Genomic DNA, 24428 nt, shown 5'->3' on the forward strand with positions numbered 1-24428 from the left:
AATTAAGAAATTTATAAAAAAATAATTGTTGATGTGACAACTTCGAGTGATACCAAGAATTGAAGCATAATTCCAGCTTCTTCCTAAAAAACGAATCAATTATTTGTAATTTGAAATACAAAGTGTTTTTTTTTACACTGAACACTTTAAATGAATATTAATGAGTCCGGCCCTGGAATAATGAATTAATTGATATCTTTCTGACTTGACTTTAGCATGTGTCAATAACCTCCCAAGTTTCAATAATATCCGTCATTAAGTTTGGATTTTATGATGGTCTAAGTATTTCCAAAAAGTTGAAAAATCACCCTGTAACTTTCTAGGGAAATCCAGAAATTAATTTTTTATAGTCAATCCGTAATCAGGTAGTCCAACTCTATCTCTGGTATGAGTATGTACAGTTACTCCCCGGACACCCTGTATATATATATATATATATATATATATATATATATATATATATATATATATATACATATATATATATATATATATATATATATATATATACATATATATATAACTATATATATATATATATATATATATATATATATATATATATATATATATATATATATATATATATATATATATATATATATATATATATATATATATATATATATATATATATATATATATATATATATATATATATATATATATACACAATGGTTTAATTCCCGAACAATTATAGACAATGTTTAAGGGGTGTGGGAAATGATTGGTGTTATATTTGTACTCTCTTCTTTATTTCATATGTCTACGTTTCGATCCACATCGGGACCTTCTTCAGGACAACTAAAAAACATGAATATAAATCAGCACATAAATGAAGGACAAACAATAAGATGACCTACCGAAATACAGAGGTGTTCAAGTTGTTTCCAGAGTTACAGCAATCATAATAATAATACACAGTTAACACAGGGTAGACTGTCAGGAGGTGCATATATCCAAATGAATATGATAAATCCTATATAGCCTGCAGCAATGAAATTATAATCGATACAAAGAGGCACATTCGGAAGTTTCTAAACTATAGAGCATCTAAGAGAGGTTAAACGAAGCGGAGCATAGAACCAGGTGGAAACCCGTGAACATAAAACCATGAAATGGCCTCAAGGAATTGTCATATTTTTTTTTTCATTTATTACATTAATTATTTATAAGATGTTGTTATTGTGTTATTTCTAATTCAATTTATTATATTTATTTATTTATTTTGTTTTATTCATTAAATGTCCCATCATTATCACCATCACATTTCTTGTCTGTTCACTCATTCACCCTTATCCAGTCGTCTCCTCCACACCTCGGTATCACTATTCCAGTCTTTTTCTTCCATCAGTCAATTGTTCTCCCCTTTATTTGTCCTCGTGATTCACTCTCACTAAAACACGGTTCGGTAAACAGGTCCCTCTCACCGACCACATTACCCGGGTCTTAATCACATATCAGGTTCGAAATTGACTAAGTATAACTTTTTGCCAACCTTTCACTCTCACTGAAGGATGGAAAAAGTGGGTGGAAATTCAAACGTCCGCGGCTCATCCACCATCCAGTGTACCCATTTCAGCTCCACTTAGTGGCCTCGCCATCTCTCTCTCACTGAGTTGGTCGAAACGGATCAGATATGTGTAGATACTACTGATGTTATTGATGTCTCTTCTATAATTCATAGAATTGACCTGTCGTATGATGTGGTACATTTCTAGGAAACATCGTTTGCTTCCATTCCGCTCAGAGTCAAGGACCTGGACAGAGTCATAGTCCATGAGATGATCCCTGTTCCTGGTATGGTCGGCCAATGCACAAATCTTTTTGGGGTTTTTTATGTCGCTCTTATGCTGTGTCAATCTTTTCTTTAATTGTTGTGATGTCTGGCCTATGTAAACCTCCTCACATACAGAGCAAGGGACTAAATATACTACGCCACTCTTGTTCATGGTGTTGATTCTTTCTTTTGTGCGACTAAAAAGTTTATCAATCTTAAATTCCGATCGGGGTATCAGTCTCACGTTTGAGGTTCTTAGGAGACTGATCAATGCATTGGTTAGACCCTTGATCAACGGAATGGACGAATAGATAAGGTTGATTTTTTTTTTTTTTTTTTTTTTTTTTTTTTTAATTTCACACAGAATGTGGTGCCTTTCGGATTGCTCGGGAAAAAGCGCCAAGAGCAATCCGACTGATTAGTGTGGGAATATCACTTGTCGTATGATGCTGACAGTTGCCAATATTACGGCCTTCTGCATCCAAGTTATGGTGTTTGAAGGCAGATCCATCTCTCTCAAGTGCTCAACGGTTTTCTTATGTACCAGACCATTGCAGCTAATCACCAATGGCTTTATTTCTACTTTTTCCAGCTCAAAAGTTCGCTTCATCTGTCTTGATAGCAATTCGTATTTGGCAATCTTCTCTCCGTAGGCTTTAGCGAGGTTTTGGTCTAACGGTACCGCGAAGTCAATGATGATCGCCGACTTCTTATCTTTGTTCCATACAACCATGTCTGGTCGGTTATGTTCAGCACCCGGATCTGTTTGCACTGTCAAGTCCCAATAGATCTTGATATCTTGGTTTTCCCGGACAGTCGTCGGTTCGTAGATGTGATGAGGGACGAACTCTTGGAGAAGCCGTTCTCTGAGACACATAAACTGGTGTACAACTTTGCCCATGTTGTTATGGCGAGACAAGTATTTGGTGTTAGCTATAGTCGAGCATCCAGATGACAAATGTTGCACAGTTTCCTCAACGTTGTTGCAGAGCCTGCATTTTGTGTTTTCGATGTTTTGCTTCATTATGTGTTTCGCGTAGGCTCGTGTAGGAACAACTTGATCCTGTATTGCCATCAGGGTTCCCTCAGTCTGAGGATAGAGGTAACCCTGAGTGAGGTAGGTGTTCGTGCTGGGCAAGTCGACTTCTGGCTGCTGCAGGCTGGCATAGAACCGTCCATGTAAGGGCTTTGATCTCCATTTTTCTTTCCATTTTTCAACCATGTTCTCTGTTTCAGGTTCCTGCTCATCGTCGTTTCCTGCCGGCGTGGACACATAGCGTTGGCTAGTTACCCACTGGTGCACCGGTAAGTTGCTCTGCAGAAAAAAGGTTTTAATTCTGCTTTCTTCTTTCAGATAGACGTTCTCCAGTGAGCTCAGTCCTCGCCCCGACTCTCTACGTGGAATATACAGCCTTTCAATAGCTGAATTTGGATGCAGCAAACCATACTGTGTCAAGGTGGTCCTAGTTCTCCTGTCTAGTCTTTCCAGATCCGTCCGAGACCAGGTGAGTACTCCAGCAGTATATATGAAAGCCGGTATTGCCCAGGTATTGATAGCGGTCATTTTGTTCTTGGCTGACAGTTGTGTGTTTAAGACTTTCTTGATCCTTGTGAACAGCTCTCTTTCGACTTCTTCCTTATTCTCCCTTTGTCTAATTTCATATGTCTCCTGGACACCAAGATATTTATACCTCTCTTCTGCCCCTAAAGCTGGTATCACTTGTCCGTCTATCAACACCATATTTTCTTCACGTTCCAGTTTCCCTCTCATCACAGCGACCGTCGCACATTTATCCAGCCCGAATTTCATCCCAATGTCTCCGCTGAACTCTCTCACCAGCTCTATTTCCCCCTCCAACTGCTGTCTGCCTCTGGCGAATAATTTAAGATCGTCCACATAGAAAAGATGAGTGAGCTTTCTACTCTGGTCTAATGAGTATCCGTAGGACGATCTGTTTAACATGCCGCTTAACGGATTTAAGGCGAGACAGAACCACAATGGACTGAAGCTATCACCTTGGAATATACCTTTTCTGATATTTATTGAGGTTGTTTTGGACGAAGTTGATGTTCCTTCAAGTATAAGTGAGGTACGCCACGTTGACATTAGGGAGCGGAACAATGAAATCACCTGTGGGTTTACCTTGTATATCTTCAAGATTTCTAACAGCCAAGTGTGGGGTACAGAGTCAAATGCCTTCCGGTAATCTATCCATGCCATGGCGATGTTTTTCTTCTTCCTTTTAGCCTGTTTTGTGATTGTATTATCTATTACCAGAAGTTCCTTACTGCCTCTGCCACCTCTCCTGCAGCCATTTTGTTCCCAGGCTAATATTTTATTATTTTTCAGGTGAATCCGGATCTTGTGACCGACCGTCGAGGTAAGTATTTTATAAGCGGAACAAAGGCATGTGATCGGCCTGTAGTTTTCAGGTTTGGTAGGATCTCCTTTTTTGAAGATCATGTACGTCATGCCTTGTGTGAAGAATTTTGGTATCTTATTCGGGTTCTCCAAAGCTGAATTTAGGAGCCGTGCCAAAACCCCATGAGTGGATGGTAAGTACTTCCACCAATAATTATGAATGTTGTCTATTCCAGCCGTTGTCCAATTTTTCATTCTTTTGACGGTCATCGCTATATCTTCCTTCGTGATGACGACAGAGTGCATTTCGGATAGATTTGCATGCATTTCTTTTTCAGTATCTATCCATGTGGCTTTGGTGTTGTGGCTTTCCCTTTCTGTCCACATGTTAGACCAGTATTTTTCGAATTCCTTCAGTTCAGAATCAGCTACTCTCGAGTATTCTTGCTGGGATCTATGTTGTTCTCCCAGATCTCTGAAGAAACCTTTTTGGTTGGTGTTGAATTGATTATTTTGACGGTATCTCTTAGTTCTTTTGTGGTACCTTCTTAATCTGCTGCCCAGGGTTGCCAGTTTCTGCTTTAAGGTCTCCATATGTATCGCTAGCTGTTGTTTGTACTGAGCATCTCTTCTACTCAGCTTTAATTTCCTTGAGTAGCATTGCACTTTTCTGTTTACTTTTTTGCCAACTTTTGTCTCTGTCAGAAAAGAATGAAGGACTCCAATTTCTTTCCGTAAGATGTTAATTTTCTTTTCCAATCTTTCCTCCCACGGGGGTTTTTTCTGTGGGTGTGCCCCTTGTGCTTTAGTTACTGTCGGTGTCTGCAGAATTCTGTTAGTAACCATTGCAGCGCAGTAGACCTTGTGGCACAGTTCTTCTAGGTTTTTGGAGCTATTCAATATTTCACCCAGAGCAGTGTTTACGGTGGACACTGTTGTTTTGGAATGCTTACTTCTCCTCATCTTGGGAATTCGCTGTCTATCTGCCATTTGGATTCCCTCCCAACTTAGAGATTCCTCCTGGAAGATTTCGCGTATCTCACGTATCGTCTCGTCCGGCTCTGTCTCCACCGTTGGCTGTAGTCCATCAACCCCATCACCTGTATTGTTCCGATCCGGGAGTAAGCTTAATCGATGTATGCTCCTTCGGATGTTATCTGTCCTCGTCGTTGGAGAATTTCGAGCAGCGGTCCTCATTGCCTCAAGCTCATCCGGAGAGAGTAGCTTGCGGGTTCTTATGTTCCGAATTTGGGCTATCAAGTGTTTTCCGGTGAACTTCTTGTCGGGATAGATCTCCTCCCATCGTTCAGCCAGTTTTGCGGCATATTTCTTCGTGTTCCTTCCGCCTTCAGTAACCAAATAATAAGCATTAATCAGACTGCGGTTCATTTCTCTTGTCCAATGCTGCCTTTTCTGTTCCAGGGTTCCAGCGAGACCGCCCGAATCAGACGTGTCCAAGCCATTGAACCGGGAGTTTCTGAACAATCTTCTTGGCCTTGTGGTACCAGTTCGTAGAGGAGTGCCACTTGCTCCACTCGTATCTACTAGGGACCGTGACGATCTTCCCCTAGGCGCGATCCCAACACCAGGGGCGGGTTCCGAGGCTCTTTGAGTATCGAGAGCATGTTATACACAGTAGGAGGGGTGCTAACCCTCTCACTGGTTGACTCGGGTACGCGGGGACGTCACTCCCCGAGGGCCGGAGCCCCCCTGCGTATAGGTTGCGTTATATATATATATATATATATATATATATATATATATATATATATATATATATATATATATATATATATATATATATATATATATATATATATATATATATATATATATATATATATATATATATATATATATATATATATATATATATATATATATATATATATATATATATATATATATATATATATATATATATATATATATATATATATATATATATATATATATATATATATATATATATATATATATATATATATATATATATATATATATATATATATATATATATATATATATATATATATACCCGGTTGACTCGGGTACGCGGGGTCGTCAGTCCCCGATGGCTCCACACCACCCTGCGTATGTATATATATATATATACATATATATAGATATATATATATATATATATATATATGTATGTCAATCCTACATTTCGGGGACGAAAAAATCCGAGGATCCTACACTTTGGACCCAGAGCCTACAGTTCGGGGACGTCCCCAAAGTGTAAGTCATATTCTTGGTCAACTTATCGTACACTTTGGGTACGAAGTCCCCAAAGTGTAGCATCTTTAAATATCCTACACTTTGGGTACATTTTGTTAGTTTGTTAATGCTACAGTTTCGGTACATCTGAAATATCTATTTTAATTTTTTTGGTCGGAAAAACTTATATCAATCGTTTTTTGGATTCGCGAAAGGTGGGGGGAGGGGGTGAATATTCAAATGATCTTATAACAAATCGTAGTTTATTAGATGACGAAAGTTATTGTCCGTTGTCAAACCGAAATATTACGACAATTATCGACTGTATTCTTTGAAAAAACGCTCATAATTTAGAGATGATATGGAAGTTCCACTTATATTACGGAATTAGTTTTATCAAGGATACTCCTTCACATTTAATTAATATGAGTTTGGGCCTTTGGGGTAGGGGGGAATATTTTCAAGATATTACAAATGTGTCGCGATTTGATATACAGGGTGTCTGTAAACAAATGCGAAGGACTTAGGGAGATGATTCCTCGATGAAAATAAGAAGGGGTAGTTCCTATATAATTTTTCGAAATCGATCTCCCTTCCAAGATACAGCCTTTGGAAGGCGATGACGAGTTGACAGTTTTTAATTTTTTTTGCGGGTTCTGAAAAACACTGAGTCATAAAACTGTACAAAATATATTATGTACTCAGTGGATGTTACTCACACAATTTATTTCCCCCGAACGTCAATATTTGAGTTTATGAAAGTCGAGTTATCAAAGTTCACATATAATTCGCCTATTTTGGCGGATTCTATCCGCTAGTAGTAAGAAACTGAATAAAACAGTTTCGAAAACAGCTACTTTCGGTACTGATGTTTGTACGATTCAATAAATCATACCGTTAGTTCCATTGTCGGGGCGACTGCTGAAAAATTAATATAAGTATATGCACAGCCCTCTTAACAAGGGCTGTGGTATATGATATGTATATATGTACTCTCATATCGGAATAATATGGATTTAATGCTCTGATTGCTACATAACATTAACAGATCATTCGAAATTGTGCATTTATAAATAAATATACATAACATGCTCATTCACAATGATACATATCACAGATAATACGAAATAGATATACAATATACTTTTCATGAAAAACATTACAAATTAATGTATATGATACATAAACATTATATTATGTTTCATATGTATCATGTGGAGTGAGCACGTTATGTATAAATTATTTATTTATAAATCCACAGTTGTATTTCAAATGTTCTGTTTCCGTTATGTAGCACCCTTCTGCATGTAACATGTTGGTTTGCTGGGGTTGCAATATGTATGACACGTTGATGTTATGCAATTGTGTTTGCTGGGAAACGACTTGCTGAATTGATGAAACCTTAATACGTTACTCCTTGTTAGTAACAAACAAACAACAATAATGAATGACAATTGGCATACTGTCAAATTCCTGCATCCGTCGACCGCCTTCCCCTTGCATAACAAGAAATTGAAATCCTGGGGCTACAGCCGTCCAAAATTCAATCATGAAAATAAAATAAATCACCATTTGACGAAATGAAATGGTGATATAGAGATGACGAGATATAGAAGTATATATATATCTCGTTCACTTTCAACAAGATTCAGCTTCACCTCATTACTTTCATCCAGTGAGGTCAAGGGGTAGGGGATTTACGGGGAGAGTATCGAAATCCATACGATCTGCGGTAAGGTGAACTTTATCTCAAAGTTGACCTGAGGTGAATACCTGATTGATTGGGTTGCAATTGTTATTATCATCCCCTCAGGAAAAGAAACTATATCCGCCTTTGAGTGAGGCAATGGTATTTCCAAGAGAAATGGATTGTTAGAGAACGGCCAATAGAATTGCCACTACGCTGCCCAGACTTGACACCTTCTTACTGTTTTTCCTTTACTCTTTCAAAGTAGATGCGATGTAAAAGAATTGAAAGTAAACTGGACAACGCATGTTGAGAAATTCAAGTTGAAGTTTTTCAGAACATTAGGCATGAATTTGAAAATTTAAGGTTATATTTGTGTACAAAATTATGGACAACATATTGAAAAACTTTTATCCCTAATAGTACACAACGTCCATGGGACGTACAATTCATGTCCATTTAACGTCGGATCGTCCATGGACTTGATTTGTATTTGATCCGTTTCCGGACAGTTTTAGGACGTCCACGATATACAACGTGTCCCAAAATTCAACGATAAGCCGGCGCCGTAGGGTGTACATGGTCGTGACTACTTCAGAAAAAATAAGAAAAAAAATCCAACTCACTTTGTTATTTAATTACAAGATAACTTAGAAATTCTACGAAAATTAACACCCTTCATGACATTTTAAGTTACCACGGCCACAATTTTTCAAAAATTTTTGTAAATTTTTTTGTGTCGGCAACTTAAGTAGTACTGCTGCCCACCACGATTCCTTTATCTCCTAGAATACTTATAGTTTTTACACAAAAAATAATGAAAATATGTTTTTCCCATAAAATTTTGAAAAATTTTTCCGTTCAGCCCACTTTCCCTCATTGTTTTGTCAAAAAAAGTATGGAAACTATGGCGGCAAGTTTTTTTAAAAATTAACACAACTTACCAAGATTCCAAAATAGTATAATAATCCAAGAAAAATAGTCGCAGAAAAAATATGCGTACCATTTCTTAGAAGGACTAAATTACTTAATTGTTCTCGTTCATAGTGACAATTTTTATTATGTGCCGTAAAGAGATTGTGTAAAATCATTTCTTGGAATTTCAATGGGGTACGTGTGTTGTTGATGAAATTTAGAAATTAAAGAGAGAAATATAGCGAGAGATACACCTTAGAGAAGGATAGTAGATGTTCTTTGTTTAATAACAATAGCACTGATAAAGAAGTTCCTATTCTCGGCAAAGTCAGTACCAATCTCAGAACATAGATACATGGAATGGAAAATAAACATTCCAAAGACTGGAGTGAGATAGTTGCTTAGTGTTGCCAATCAAAATTGAGACAGTTGACTCGGACATCATTGTAACATCAATTTTCAGTACGAATAGATAGGAAGTATGTAAATTTTTCAATATAACGCCACTGCCTTAGTGTCGCGCTAGACAGAGAAACATCGAATGTGTGAACTACAAAAAATTCATTCGTAGCATAGAATGTCCATATCATGTATCTATGTTCTAAGGTACCAATGACTATTATTGTTCTGTGGTCAGTACTTTTTGCTACGTTTACCGTGCACCTTTCCGTAATAATTTATTGGACTGGATTTAAGTGATCTGCAAACTAAACTGACCTGGCATTACTTTGAACTGTGATTGTGTTTTGTGAATCGCAACTTCGGCATATTCTGGACTTTTTAGCGTTCATCATGCAGCTACCATACACACCGTTGGAATACGCTAATATGCATCTAATTTATGGAGAATGTCGGTGCAATGCTAACGCTGCTAGCAGACTGTACCGAGAAAGATACCCGGATTATCGAGTATTTCTGAATGTTCATCAAGCGTTTTCGGAGGGTCGTTTTCCATCTGCCAGGAGAAACGCTGGAAGACCTAGATCGGAATGCGATGAAGAAGTTCTGAATGAAATAAACATTGATTCAACTACCTCAGTACGTGCTATAGAAAGAGCTACCGGAATCCCAAAAAGTTCAGCACATCGAATTCTTAAACCTCACAAGCTCCACCCATATCACTATAGACGTGTGCAGACACTATTATATACCCCGGGACTATCCACTACGGATCGCATTTTGCTGTGTGATGCTGCAAAAACACCGGGAAGATCCCCAATTCCTGGACAAAATTCTATGGTCGGACGAAACAACATGTAAGAAAGATGGCTATTTGAACCTTCACAACTTGCACAGCTGGAGCAATCAAAATCCGCACCTGATGAGACAAGACAAATCCCAATATCAATTCACTTGTAGAGTTCAAGAATTACATCTCGGAGGAAAGAGAGCGAGCAGACTTTGCTCTGATTCGTAGATAGACGTAGATCTACGCTCTGATTGGACGGTATTGACGTAACAGATGGAAAAGATGCGATTCTGGAACGAGGCAAAGGTTAACCTGTGGACGGGCATATTGAATGGACAAGTGATTGGGCCCTTTGAGTTGCAAGGAAACTTAGATGGAGGTAGTTATTTGAACTTTTTACAAAATGATTTGCAAATATTATTAGAAGACGTCCCCTTAAGTGATTTACAAAACATGTGGTTTCAAAATGATGGTTGCCCAGCACACTACGCCTGTCCTGTACAAGAATACTTGAACCAGGAGTATTCAGGGCGTTGGATCGGCAGACTTGGCCCTATCTTATGGCCACCCCGTTCACCCGACCTAAACCCCCTACACTTTCTATTGGGGTTGTCTCAAGGACAGGATCTATGCGACACCCATCACGACATTCGACGAAGTTCGGCAAAAAATCTGTCAAGCTGCGGCTCATATCAGTGGAAAAAGATATGCACGAAGCATTAAAAGATCATTTCTAAGGCGATGTCGTGCGTGTATTGATGCTGGCGGTAAGCAATTTGAACATTTTTTGTAAGGTTTATTATCAAATAAATAAATAAATACCATTTTTCAATTAATTCAACAACAAAAACCCATTTTAGGCACATAGTTGATTACTACCAACAAAAGCAATTAAGACATTTCATTATTGTTTCTACTAATATGGATCTTTTTGCGACTAGTTTTCTTGAAGTATTATAACATTTTAGAATCTTGGTTAGTTGTGTAAATTTTTAAAAAAACTTGCCGCCATAGTTTCCATACTTTTTTCAACAAAACAATGAGGGAAAGTGGGCTGAACGGAAAAATTTTTCAAAATTTTATGGGAAAAACATATTTTCATTATTTTTTGTCTAAAAACTATAAGTATTCTAGGAGATTAAGGAATCGTGGTGGGCAGCAGTACTACTTAAGTTGCCGACACAAAAAAATTTACAAAAATTTTTGAAAAATTGTGGCCGTGGTAACTTAAAATGTCATGAAGGGTGTTAATTTTCGTAGAATTTCTAAGTTATTTTGTAATTAAATAACAAAGTGAGCTGGATTTTTTTTCTTATTTTTTCTGAAGTAGTCACGACCATGTACACCCTACGGCGCCGGCTTATCGTTGAATTTTGGGACACGTTGTATATCCATTGTTAGTCCGATTTATGTACAATGTCCGTATCGGTTATCCATTGGATGCCCGTGATGGACATAATACGGACTATATGACATATGTCCGTATCATATAGTTCCAAAATAGTCCCTGACCGACTTAATACAGGCAATGTCAAAAATATGTCCTTACTGGATATCCATAGGTGTCTGTGATGAACATAGTACGGACCATATAACTTATACATATGTATATATTACATGGTCCGTATAACATCCATCACGGATACCTAGTGGATATCCGGTAGGGACATCTTTTGAATGTCCATACTGGATATTCACTAGGAGACCGTAAGGGACGTAATATGGACCAAATAACATGTCCATCACGGACACCTAGTGGATATCCGGTAGGGACATCTTTTGAATGTCCATACCGGATATTCACTAGGAGTCCGTAATGGACGTAATATGGACCAAATAACATGTATATATCACATGGTCCGTATAACGTCCATGACGGACACCTATTGGATATCCGGTAGGGACATCTTTTGAATGTCCATTCCGGATAATCACTAGGAGTCCGTAATGGACGTAATATGGACCAAATAACATGTATATATCACATGGTCCATATAACGTCCATGACGGACACCTAATGGATATCCGGTAGGGACATCTTTTGAATGTCCATACCGGATATTCACTAGGAGTCCGTAATGGACGTAATATTGACCAAATATCATATATATGTTACATGGTCCGTATAACGTCCATCACGGACACCTAGTGGATATCCGGTAGGGACATCTTTTGAATGTCCATACCGGATATTCACTGGGAGTCCGTAATGGACGTAATATGGACAAAATAACATGTATATATCACATGGTCCGTATAACGTCCATGACGGACACCTATTGGATATCCGGTAGGGACATCTTTTGAATGTCCAAACCGGATATTCACTAGGAGTCCGTAATGGACGTAATATGGACCAAATTACATATACACATTACATGGTCCGTATAACGTCCATCACGGATACCTATTGGATATCCGGTAGGGACATCTTTTGAATGTCCATACCGGATATTCACTAGGAGTCCGTAATATGGACCAAATAATACATATATGTATGTCAATGAACACCAAAACTCAATATTATTTTTCACTAAACTCCATTTTTCCGATGAATATGTTCCTACAAGAAGGTATATCGTATAGGACGGTTGCAGCGAAGACTCAGTAATGCGATGTCCCCACATACTCGGGGGTTCGAATCCGGGCCAAGTGTAAAAACTTTCTAGTAAGTATGGATGGAAATGAGAACACAGAAAATACCATCTGCGTCTGAGTGTAAGACATTTGGTTCTAGAACATTGAAATTCTAATAGATAGGAGGATAGCCAAAGTCGTGGTAAATTTTTGTACCGTTGAGATAACTAATGATGGTCCCAACGGGATATCCATTGGACGTCCGCGATGGACGTCCGAATTCGGTTTAAAGTTGTGACATTTGTACGTCCCTCGGATGTCCATAGAATGTCCATTGTACCAGAAATGGACGTCCCATGGATGTCAGTAATGTCCGAAGAGAACGTCCTATGGATGTCCATAGGACTACTTTGTGCTATTAGGGATACTTTGTGGAAATATTTCATTATTTTCATGTCTTATTGCAACCCTTGCTACGGTAACTATTGTACGGTTTTTTTTTTAATTTTTCGGATGTACTGGCTCAGCGTAGAGAATTTTTGAAAAAGTCATGATATCTTATCTTCAAATAAAGTAGCTCAACACGCATTCTAGATTATAGATTTTAGGGTAGGCTGTAATCACGCTCGCAGGGTTGATAAAAATTGATTGGAACCTACCGTATAAAATGTACCCCTACTCTACCAAAAAGATTTTGATCGAGATCCGATATTGCTGGTGTTACTGGCCCCTTTAGAATAACAATAGAACCGCTTTTTTGTTGTTGAAATATCAATAAGAGTTTCGAGGTCGTCATCGAGACCTTCAAATCCGATATTTCACGTGGAAATATTCAACGTCGCTGGGCCGTAATTGCTTCCTTCATTCATATTCTGGAAACGGATTCGTGTTCGAATACCCAGTGATCATTGGGGCCGAGGGCCCCATACTCTACCTCGCGTCCCCGACAAATAGGGGCTCCAAACACACGATTTTTTTTTCGAACGAAAATGGGACTCAACATCTGTGTACCCCACTCAGCCCTGCGCATAAATTTTTTGAAGCCCTAGCACACTAGGACCCTGGGTTATACACAGCCTGGTACCCCCGGAGGGTAACATACGAGTCCTCAGCAGTGAAATCATGGGATAATAACGTTACATTATAATTAATAATTCGTTAATTTTTCTTCTGATTAAATATTTTCATTTCGAGAAAGGTATTTCTTCGATTTTATTATGTTCTCAGAATGTGGTAGAGGATGGCAATTTTTTTCACCTATTCCTCTGAAGCTTACCTTCTGAAATAACAATTCGACTGGACCTTACTTTACGGACAGTGATCGATTTTGTTGGTAATTTTTTTATACATCCAATTTTTTATAAGAAATAGATTGGTACCAGTTTCAACTTCGGCAAGCTCGTAGTTTAGGCGGTAACTTGATCTCGATTTTTTTAATGTTTCTCTCGCTTAAATTCAAAAATTTCTGTGAAAATGTTGAAATTTGAGTTATTATGCTATTTTCATAGAAGTACCTATACGAAACTAGCAGGTCGGGGGATACAAGATTTCTCCACTATAAGAAATTAGTATTATTCTAATAATATTAGGTTGGGGAAAAAGAAATCCATTATTTTTTCGGTAGATGGCTGTAGTGATCGATATCTCGTGAATTATCGATCAAACAATTTCAAATTTATGCTCGTTGTCAAGGTAACAGTTCGCACTAAAAGAATTCGTTTGCAGTTTTTTGTTTTGTCCATTCAGTTCTGAGTTACACGGCGTTAAAGATGGAAGTCAACAAAGAGAAAATTCGGTACATTTTACAGTTTTTCTTTGATAAGGGCGAAAATGCAAGTCAGGCGGCTGAAAATGTGAATAGTGTTTATGGTCCCGATACTGTAACAGCTAATTACGCGCAATTTTGGTTTCGTCGATTCCGTTCGGGTATTTTTGACGTTAAGGATGCCCCTCGCACAGGCAGGCCCGTCGTCGAAAATGTCGACAAAGTCACTGAAATCATCGAAGTGGACCGGCATGTTAGTAGTCGTAGCATCGCCCAGGAGTTAAAGATCGACCACAAAACAGTTTTAAACCATTTGCACAAAGCTGGGTTTAAAAAAAAGCTTGATGTTTGGGTGCCACACCAATTAACACCAAAAAACATGATGGATCGAATTTCCATCTGCGAAGCCTTGGCCAAACGTAATGAAATCGGCCCATTTCTTAAACGGATGGTGACTGGGGATGAGAAATGGGTCACATACGACAACATTATGCGAAAGCGATCGTGGTCAAAGCGCGATGAAGCAGCTCAGACGGTGGCCAAACCGGGACTAACGGCCAGGAAGGTTCTGCTTTGCGTTTGGTGGGATTGGAAAGGATTCATTTATTACGAGTTGCTTCCATATGGCCAAACATTAAATTCAGACATCTATTGTCAACAACTGGACCGTCTGAAGCGAGCAATTGACCAGAAACGGCCAGAATTGGCCAACAGAAGAGGTGTCGTGTTCCATCAGGACAACGCCAGGCCACACACTTCTATAGTGACTCGTCAGAAACTCCAGGAGCTTGGTTGGGAAGTTTTGATGCATCCACCATACAGTCCGGACCTCGCACCAAGCGATTACCATCTTTTTCTTGCATTGCAAAACTTTTTTAGTGATAAGAAATTGGCATCAAGGGAAGAGTGTGAAAATCAATTGCTGGAGTTTTTCGCTAATAAGGACCAAGACTTTTATGAAAGAGGCATAATGAAGCTACCATTAAAATGGCAACAAATTATAGAACAAAATGGTGCATATTTGACCTAAATAGGACAATGCAAAACATGTTAAATAAAGTCTGGAAGTTCACGTAAAAATAATGGATTTCTTTTTCCCCAACCTAATATATCGACTTAATTAATGCTACGTTGCTACTACTATAAGGCCCGGTTGTTCAGTTGAGGATTAGGCTGAGTTTTAAGATAATCCTAAATTAACTTGACAGAACTGACTTGGAATGTCAAAATTAATCTAGGATAAACTTTAATCCCGAACTGAACATCTGGGCCTATACATATAGAGTTTCGGATTTTGCGAGAATCTACTACTTTTTCTTCAAAACAACAACTACGATGAATTAAATGTGATTGACTGTTAGCGACACCATCAACCAATATCAACCATCTAAATTCTGTAGTCCATACAATTTTTTTTGAACTCTCATTATACTATGTAGCAGTCTGATACTGAAATACGTCATTTAACAAAATGAGTTGTCAGCTATCGATCTATTAATTAAATCGTTCTATAATTGGTCCTAAATTGACAGTCGTATTGTGAACAACGATATGCAGCGGATTATCTAAACAAGAATAAGAAATAAATTCTGAAATGTTTCGGATCATGAGGCTAATTGAATCTTATTCGTATCATTTGTTGAAGTTCATTATTCTGAATATCTTTCCTTCAATGAATGAAAATATAATATCCACACACATAATATTTATATGAGATAATTTTCGCAAGAGTTTCAATGAAATCTGAAAATTTTCATCATTCTGGAGCATTCTGGACATCAATAATTCTCGAATCACCCATAGAATAAATTCAATTTTATCCAATATAACACGCAAAACGAAATGTTATTCGAACTCGGCATCTTGAGCAATTCGTTCCTAAAAAGCCCGAATCAGGTAGAAAATTTTGAACCCTTCATATCAGCATTAACACGTGTTTTGCAGTAAACAGATGCCGATTTCATTTTCAACGGGCAATGTAACCAGGGTCGGCGTTGGGTAATAAAGGGATGAACGTTTCTTACAACAAGAAGAATTTGAATTTTCATATGACGGTGAGGGCATTTGTTTCAAAATTTTCACAGTACAAGAAGTATACAGGGTGTTTCACGAGTAAACAGACAAATGAAAACCGTGAATAGAGGGCATTGAGCTGTTTTCAGAATCATCCCATATACAGGGTGTCCCAAAACTAGTGAATCAAGCGTCACACCACGATAGAGTAAACCAAATATTATATTATCGAATGACACCAACATTAGTTCAACGAAAATGTACCGTTTTTGAAATAATCAGGATTTTACTAAAATACCTAAAATTGCCGATTTTCGAATTATTTTTCTAAATAACAGGGCCAGTTTGTGAAAAAGGATATCGATTTTAAATTATATTGAACTAAGATTATAGTGTTATTTCCCTTAATTGAAATTATTCTGAGTAGTAAATCGGTTACCTATGTAAATGTGAATTAAAAAAATTGTATTTTCTGCATGATTTTTATTACTCAGAATAAACCCCTCTATAGGGGTGATAATATGGTAGAAAAACACTATCCTTAATCACAAATTGGCCTTGTGATTGAAAAAATAGTTCGATAATCGGCAACTTTAGGTTAGGTTTTTTTCAGAAACGGTACATTTTCGCTCAACTAATGTTGGTGTCATTCGATAGTATTTGATCTACTCTATCGTGGTTTGACGTTTGATTCACTAGTTTTGGGACACCCTGCATATAGGTGCCTTCGGTTCTTCGGGGTTTCCTGAAATTTCTCGAATTTCCGTTCGGCTATAACTCTTGAAATTCTCGATCAAGTCGACTGAAAATTTATATTTATCCTTGAGTTGTTAATTTCATTGAAACAGAGCATTAAAAGTCGAAAAACACCAGGACCGGGCTCAGTGAGGCTTTATTCCACTTCAAACTCATAAAAACACCGTGTATGTAGTTTTTAATCATAATTTTAACTTTTTCGTTATCTGCATTATTATTGTCTAAAAATGAATTAATTATTGGGTTGCCCCACCTGTTGATCATGTTCTAGAAATAATTGTTTTGGTCAGACGCCTTTAAGGAATATAGCACTTCATGAAAATGTATTTATAAATTCTTAATTGAATTTTTTTTTTAAGAATATTCTGTTGAATGTGTTCAACAATTGTATCATATTCGGTCTTCAAAATGGTCATTCACAATGATAAAATGTTTCAAAATTGATAATACCCAAATATAGATGGAAAAACTACGCTATCTTGAAACTAAAAATTAAAACTTGATCTTCAGAATGAATCTTTTTTTCTATGGACAACTAGTTGTGTGAATGAAAACAAAGAAAGAAATCGCGGCGTGTCAGATCTGGAGATCTAGCAGTCCAATGTTGGGGTCCTACCCTTCTAATGAAATGACCTGAAATACTGATAAATACTTTTGCTGTGCAAGAATATCATCAATGTTTCAAGAAAAAATTGTAATAAGACCAGACCAATCAATATATTTCCATAGATCTAATAATGACTATAACGGAATCAGTGAAGAATTCGAAACTGCCTTTATCATACTTACTCACTAAAAGACCAAATGAGATGAAAATCAATTCGGAAAATTACTTCATGTCCACGTTGTCCATAAAAAGCGATTCATTCGGACGATATCAAGTGATAATTATTATTTTCATGATAGCGTAGTTTTTTATTGCTATTTTTGTTCATTATCAATAATAAAGCTTATTATCACTGTAAATGACTTATCTGAATAACCAAATATGCTATAAATATCAAAAACGAATGCGAGACATATATTGAGAACGAAAAAAGTCAGTTGAACATTTCCAATTCCATTTTTAGATTTCCACATTTGATTGGCGATCATATTCATCACATGAATGTGAAGTCAATATGCAGCGCAGTTTTTTCAAGAAGCATTTCACCACCAAACAATTATTCATTAAAAATAATCCACCGATAGGGCACACCAAAGCTTCATTGATTTTGAGAAAATCAATGCAGATACCTGAAAAATTCAAAATTGTGACGAAAAACTACAAACAGGGTGTTCTTCATGAGTTTAAATTTGAATATAGCCTCAATGAGTCCGGTCCTGTGTTCGTCAACTTTTAATGTTCTGTTTTATTGAAACTTACAAGTTTAAGCGGATAATGAATTTTTAGCCGAATCCAACTAAAATATTTGGATTTATAGCCGAACGAAAATTCGGAAAATTTGAATAAACTCGTCTGTTTATCGGAAACGGAATAGGTACCTAAGACGCACCTATGAGGTGTTTTTGAACTCAACTCAACGCCCTCTATTCACGGTTTTCATTTGTCCGTTTACTTGTGAAACACCCTGTGTACTGAAAAATTGCAAAAGACTCCTCGAGCAATTAAGAAATACCATTAAATCAAGTTAATCAAGGAGTTTCTTTTGATCCGCTTTGATGAAAAATGTCAATATCCAGTTATTATTATTATTTGGGGTGATTAATTGGAAAATGCGCATAAGAATAGGTTAAATAAACGAAACCGAAACGGTACAGGGTTATATACTGAATCTCCCCATTTTTTTTATTAATCATAATTTCTACCCCACACGTTTTTTCAATATTTGATTCGAATAGGTTTTGTTTATCCACATTGGGGTCTATAAAATAATAAAAGAAGTCTTATTTCAAGTTCGGCCTCAATAAAATTAAGGGGTTGATTTTGAGTCGAAACAACACAAAATTTATTATTTTATGTGCAAATTGGAGAGATCTGAAGAAATGAGCCGAAAAAATGAATTACATAACATGAAAAATATTTTCAAATCATAAGAATTGTTAAAAATGGTAGGCATCAAGTTAGGATAGAAGAGTCTTGTTTGTTATTTATCTGAAAAACATGTACCGACCTGTATATTTAAAACTCAGAGATTGATATCCTCAATTTGTTCGCAATATTTATGAAACCCCCTGTATGAAGTTTTAGAAATGAGAAAGTGTGAAGGATCGATAGTTTAACAACAGGTTTCACAAAACTTTGAGACCAAATCAACGATTTGACAATAACTCAATTTCCAGAATTCCACTGAAACCTTTTTATTTCCGAATAGAAATAGAAACTGAGATTCATGGATTCGGAGTATATGAATAGATCATAATTTGATGAGAGAAATATTTATTCTCCGATCACGTTTTTTGAAACCAGATTAATCGAACCAATCCTAAAAAGCCAGTATTTTCGCTGAAATATCAATAATAGTTGAATGATCCGAGACCTTCTAAAATCCATATTTCACATCGTAATATTGACATCTCCGTGGCCGTGATGGCCTAGTTGCTCAATTCTATTCTAACAGCAGTGATTCTTCAATATTTTTCTTAGTAACGATCGGGAGCGCCGAGGGCCTCATACCAGGGAAATATGGGAGCTGCAAACAGACGACTTTTTTCGAACGAAAATGGAACTCAACACAACAATGGAACCATATTCCGAAATGAATTTTATTCAATAAAACCGTTTGTGAGATAGAATTAAAACTATAATTTTTTTATGGTTTTTCAACAGCTTGTATCTTTTAAACCGAGCCGATTCGGAAAGAATAGTAAAGGAAAAAGTTTTTCTCCTGACATTAAGAATCTACTGTTGAAATATTTTTACGAGTCAAAGACTTGCCCTGTATAGTTATGTGTTAACACAATTGTCTCATATTATTTCTGTTGATTCGTGAAATTTTATTCACAATGGCAACTTCTAAAATATGTCCAACGCAATTAATGTCTAATCACTGAATCTGTTCATGTTCATGCGTTAACTGTCATAAGTCATATCCTAAAAAGCAAAATTTTATACTAATGCATTTCATTGTTTTTATCTGAATGATTTTTCTCGAAAACTTTCACGTTTCATATTCGATCATAAGATATCTCAGTCATGTTAATGTGAATACATTCAATTTTTCGAATTTTGTCGGATATCAAAAATTCATAAGAGAATAAGACCTTATATGGGACAACTTTGAGTGGTATCACGTGGCACGTACCTACTGAAGCCTAATTAAGGTTCTTTCTAAAAAGCGAAAGAATTAATTATTTCAAATGAGGATAAATGAGTCCAGCCCTGGAATATTGAAATAATTCATATCTCGAAATGTATCAATAATAACCTCCCAAGTTTTTTAATATTCCGTCGATAAGTTTGTCTTGAATAATGTAAATGATGTTCCCAGTATTTCCATGGATTCAGAGGCAGTTCTACGAGTGATTTGAGGGAGGGCGGAATATGCTTAGAATAAAGAATCAAATCATAAGTATTCTATGTTCTGATGGAATAAGTGATTGAAGGGGGGGGGGCTTTGAAATTCTGTAGGGTATTTGTTGTATTTCTATGTAAATGTAACTTAAAGGGGGGGACATATACCCGCCTATAGTCTCTTCTCTACTCGCATATTGAACTGATGAGGCCGATACTAATGAAAATCCATAATTGAACTATAAACTAAATTACATGATTTTCACTATGTTGAGTTTTCAAACACTAAAGTGTTAGTGGTTAAAAACTCAACTAGGCTACGCATTCCAATAAAATTAATAAAAGTGAGTGTATATGACGTTATTTCTCTCGTTAACATTAAGGTAAACGTACTGCGCCCACTTCCACTTTCTAATGGCGAAAACAGACGTAGGCACCGAAAAAAATACACTACACCCGTAAAACTGTGCGCTCCTTGTTTGTTTCCGGTACCCCGAAAATGTGTACTTAGGCCATAAAAATGCCGTCCAAACACTGAATCCACAAGGTCTTTCTGATGTCGAATGTGTTGTACCAATGGTGGCTACCCTCCATAGTTGTACCTATGTCTGTTCTTGCCATTAAAGAGAGTTGAAGTGCTGCCACTTCTTCAGGCAGACTAATCGAACTCACGACTTGTCGATTACCGATCAAGCTCTTTTGACGGGTAATCAAGAGGTCGTGGGTTCAATTCCCGCCCGTCCAGAAACTTTTTTGTTTTCAGTAATTTGTCTGCACTCCATTAAATTGTCCTCGTATTTCCCTCACAGACATTAATTCCCTCATTGAATGAATGGAATTTCCATATCAACGTCAATAATATATTTACGGTTGAAGGGGGTGAAAAATTGGGGTGAAACGGGAGATGAAAAGCAAGAAAACTACATTACAATTTCTCAGTTATAATTTTGCTTCAACTGATAGTTTTTCAAAATCTTAAAATATATAACCTACCCACATTCTCAGCCAAATGTCAACGCAGGGAAAAATCACCATGGAAATCTTCAAATACCACCGTGATCTGATCACATAATTCATTCCTTACAACTGTGTGCACAATTACTATACTTCATACATTTTGGGGACGTTTTGCACCGTATAAGCTGTATAAGTTGTATAAGTCGTATAAAGTGTATAAGTTATACGCGTCCCCAAACTGTAGGATTGACATACATATATATATATATATATATATATATATATATATATATATATATATATATATATATATATATATATATATATATATATATATATATATATATATATGAACCCGTAGTGCGTTGTTACCTCCACTAAGTTCATTGGGCGACCTGACCTCCGGGTGAAGGAGTTATATAATTGGAATAATTTTTGTTTATATATGTAGAGGGGAAGGTAAATAGCAGGGGTACCTAAAGAGGGGAAAAGATTTTTATCGAAAAATTTTTCTTCAAACGAATCAGACCTTACTACCTCCGCATATATTTCTTATTAGTAGTGCGCTCTCACCTCCCGCAACGTTGTCAGATTTTAGGAGGACAGAAAGTAAGACAGCTCGAATTCTACTCATATATAGAATATAGCTGCTCTTCCGATTCATTCACACATATTGAAACCTGTAAATAGTTCGAGAACGATACTAGATAATATTAATAAACTTCATACGCTGATAATTGATTGATAAGGTTCGTGATCTCGGTGTAAATGAATTTGGACAGTTTTGAATAAATATGCTTATGTCTACGATACTTCGTCCGATAAGGGAAGTTTAATACCATATAGGTCCCAAAATGAATGATGCATGAAAATGAAATTTTTCGTGACATATAGGATTAATTCAAAAGACAATTTTACCGAATTTGTTCTGGTATGAAATAGTAGTCTAATTTTTGGGCATTATATTCACGACATTAGGAACTCCATATAAATGTTTTTCCTGAATGAATCAATAAAGATATAGGTTTTACTTTCAGCTTCTATACTTCATTCACTTTCATTTTAGCACTGGATTGGCCATGGAAATTGGATACCTTTCACTCTGTATGGTACGAAAATGTTGGGTTAAGACGCTTGTCGAAACATTCTTGAGTTTTAAATCAGTGCCACGTAGTCCGTTCTACGTGAGTCTCTCAGTAATTACGTATTTCATCACAATGTCAAATCACTTCGGAAAATATTGAGTCGAAAATATGTAACGAACATAATTGACGTTTATACAAACTGATTGAAGACATACCAAATCTATTTATTTATATGGAAAATACAAGTGATCAGTAGCTTGAGGAGAGTTACTGTTGTTTATCTTCTTTGGCTGGAGGTTGAAGACTTTACATCAGTTGTAGAATTCAAAAAAATCAACCCGAAGATGAAATGCATTTGATGAGGTGTTAGCATTGAGTTGAATAATCAAAGGTGGTAGGGAATGGGTATCTCTTGAAGAAATGAACGGATAATTACAAGAATGTTGAATTCTTCAACAAAAATCATCTTGCGTGATTAGTAGTCAAAATAATTAAAAGAAGTTTGAAGCAAGAGGGGCTTCACCTCACAAAACAACTGGCTCGTATTCATGTCTGTTTATTTTCAATACATTGATATAATGATAATAATTATACAGGGTGTGGCGTAATAAATGGGTAATATGGATCCTGCAGGTAGAGGTCTCTATGGCGGTTCAGATAAATATATTTTACGTTTGGTAAAAGAGCCTTGGTTTTCGAGATATTATTATATAAATAATAATAATATCTGGATATTGACATTTTTCATCATAGCGGATCAAAAGAAACTCCTCGATTTAATTGCATTTCTTAATTGCTCGAGGTGTCTTTTGCGATTTTTCAGTACACAGGGTGTTTCACAAGTAAACGGAAAAACGAAAACCGTGAATAGAGGGCATTGAGCTGAGTTCAAAAACACCTCATATGTGTGTCTTGTGCATTCCGTTTCCGATATACAGAGGAGTTTATTCAAATTTCCCGAATTTTCGTTCAGCTATAACTCCAAATAATTCAGTTGTATTCGGCTAAAAACTCATTATCCGCTTAAGCTTGTAAGTTTCAATAAAACGGAACATTAAAAGTTGACGAACACAGGACTGGACTCATTGAGGCTATATTCAAACTTAAACTCATGCAAAACACTCTGTTTGTAGTTTTTTTCGTCATAATTTTGAATTTTTCAGGTATCTGCATAGATTTTCTCAAAATCAATGAAATTTTGGTATGCTTTATCAGTGGATAATTTTTAATGAATAATTATTTGGTGGTGAAATGCCTCTAGAAAAAACAGCGCTGCATATTGACTTTAACTTCACAATAATTAATGGTATGAATATGATCGCCAATCAGATGTGGAAATCTAAAAATGGAATTGGAAATGTTCAACTGAATTTTTTCGTTTTTGATATTTTAGCATATCTGGTTATTCAGATAAATCATTCACAGTGATAATAGGCTTTATTATTGATAATGAACAAAAATAGCAATAAAAAACTACGCTATCATGAAAATGATAATTATAACTTGATATCTTCCGAATGAATCGCTTTTTATGGACAACGTGGACCGGAAGTAATTTTCCGAATTGATTTTTACCTCATTTGGTCTTTTAGTGAAGGTAATGATTGGCACTTCGAATAAGTATGATAAATGCACTTGCGAATTCTTCACTGATTCCGTTATAGTCAT

At 36.4% G+C, this 24428-nt stretch overlaps 1 protein-coding gene across 1 annotated transcript in view; it reads left to right on the top strand.

Moving 5' to 3' along the window:
* Nucleotides 1-3258: 3258 nt before the first annotated feature.
* Nucleotides 3259-24428, top strand: part of LOC123319477 — a 33970-nt gene continuing 12800 nt past the window's right edge. The window contains exon 1 of the mRNA XM_044906476.1: nt 3259-3285. The gene's annotated coding sequence lies outside the window, so the exon portion shown is untranslated. The remainder of the gene's footprint in view (nt 3286-24428) is intronic.

Source organism: Coccinella septempunctata, chromosome 8 (assembly GCF_907165205.1).
Source record: "Coccinella septempunctata chromosome 8, icCocSept1.1, whole genome shotgun sequence".
NCBI classification, from domain to species: Eukaryota; Metazoa; Arthropoda; class Insecta; order Coleoptera; family Coccinellidae; genus Coccinella; species Coccinella septempunctata.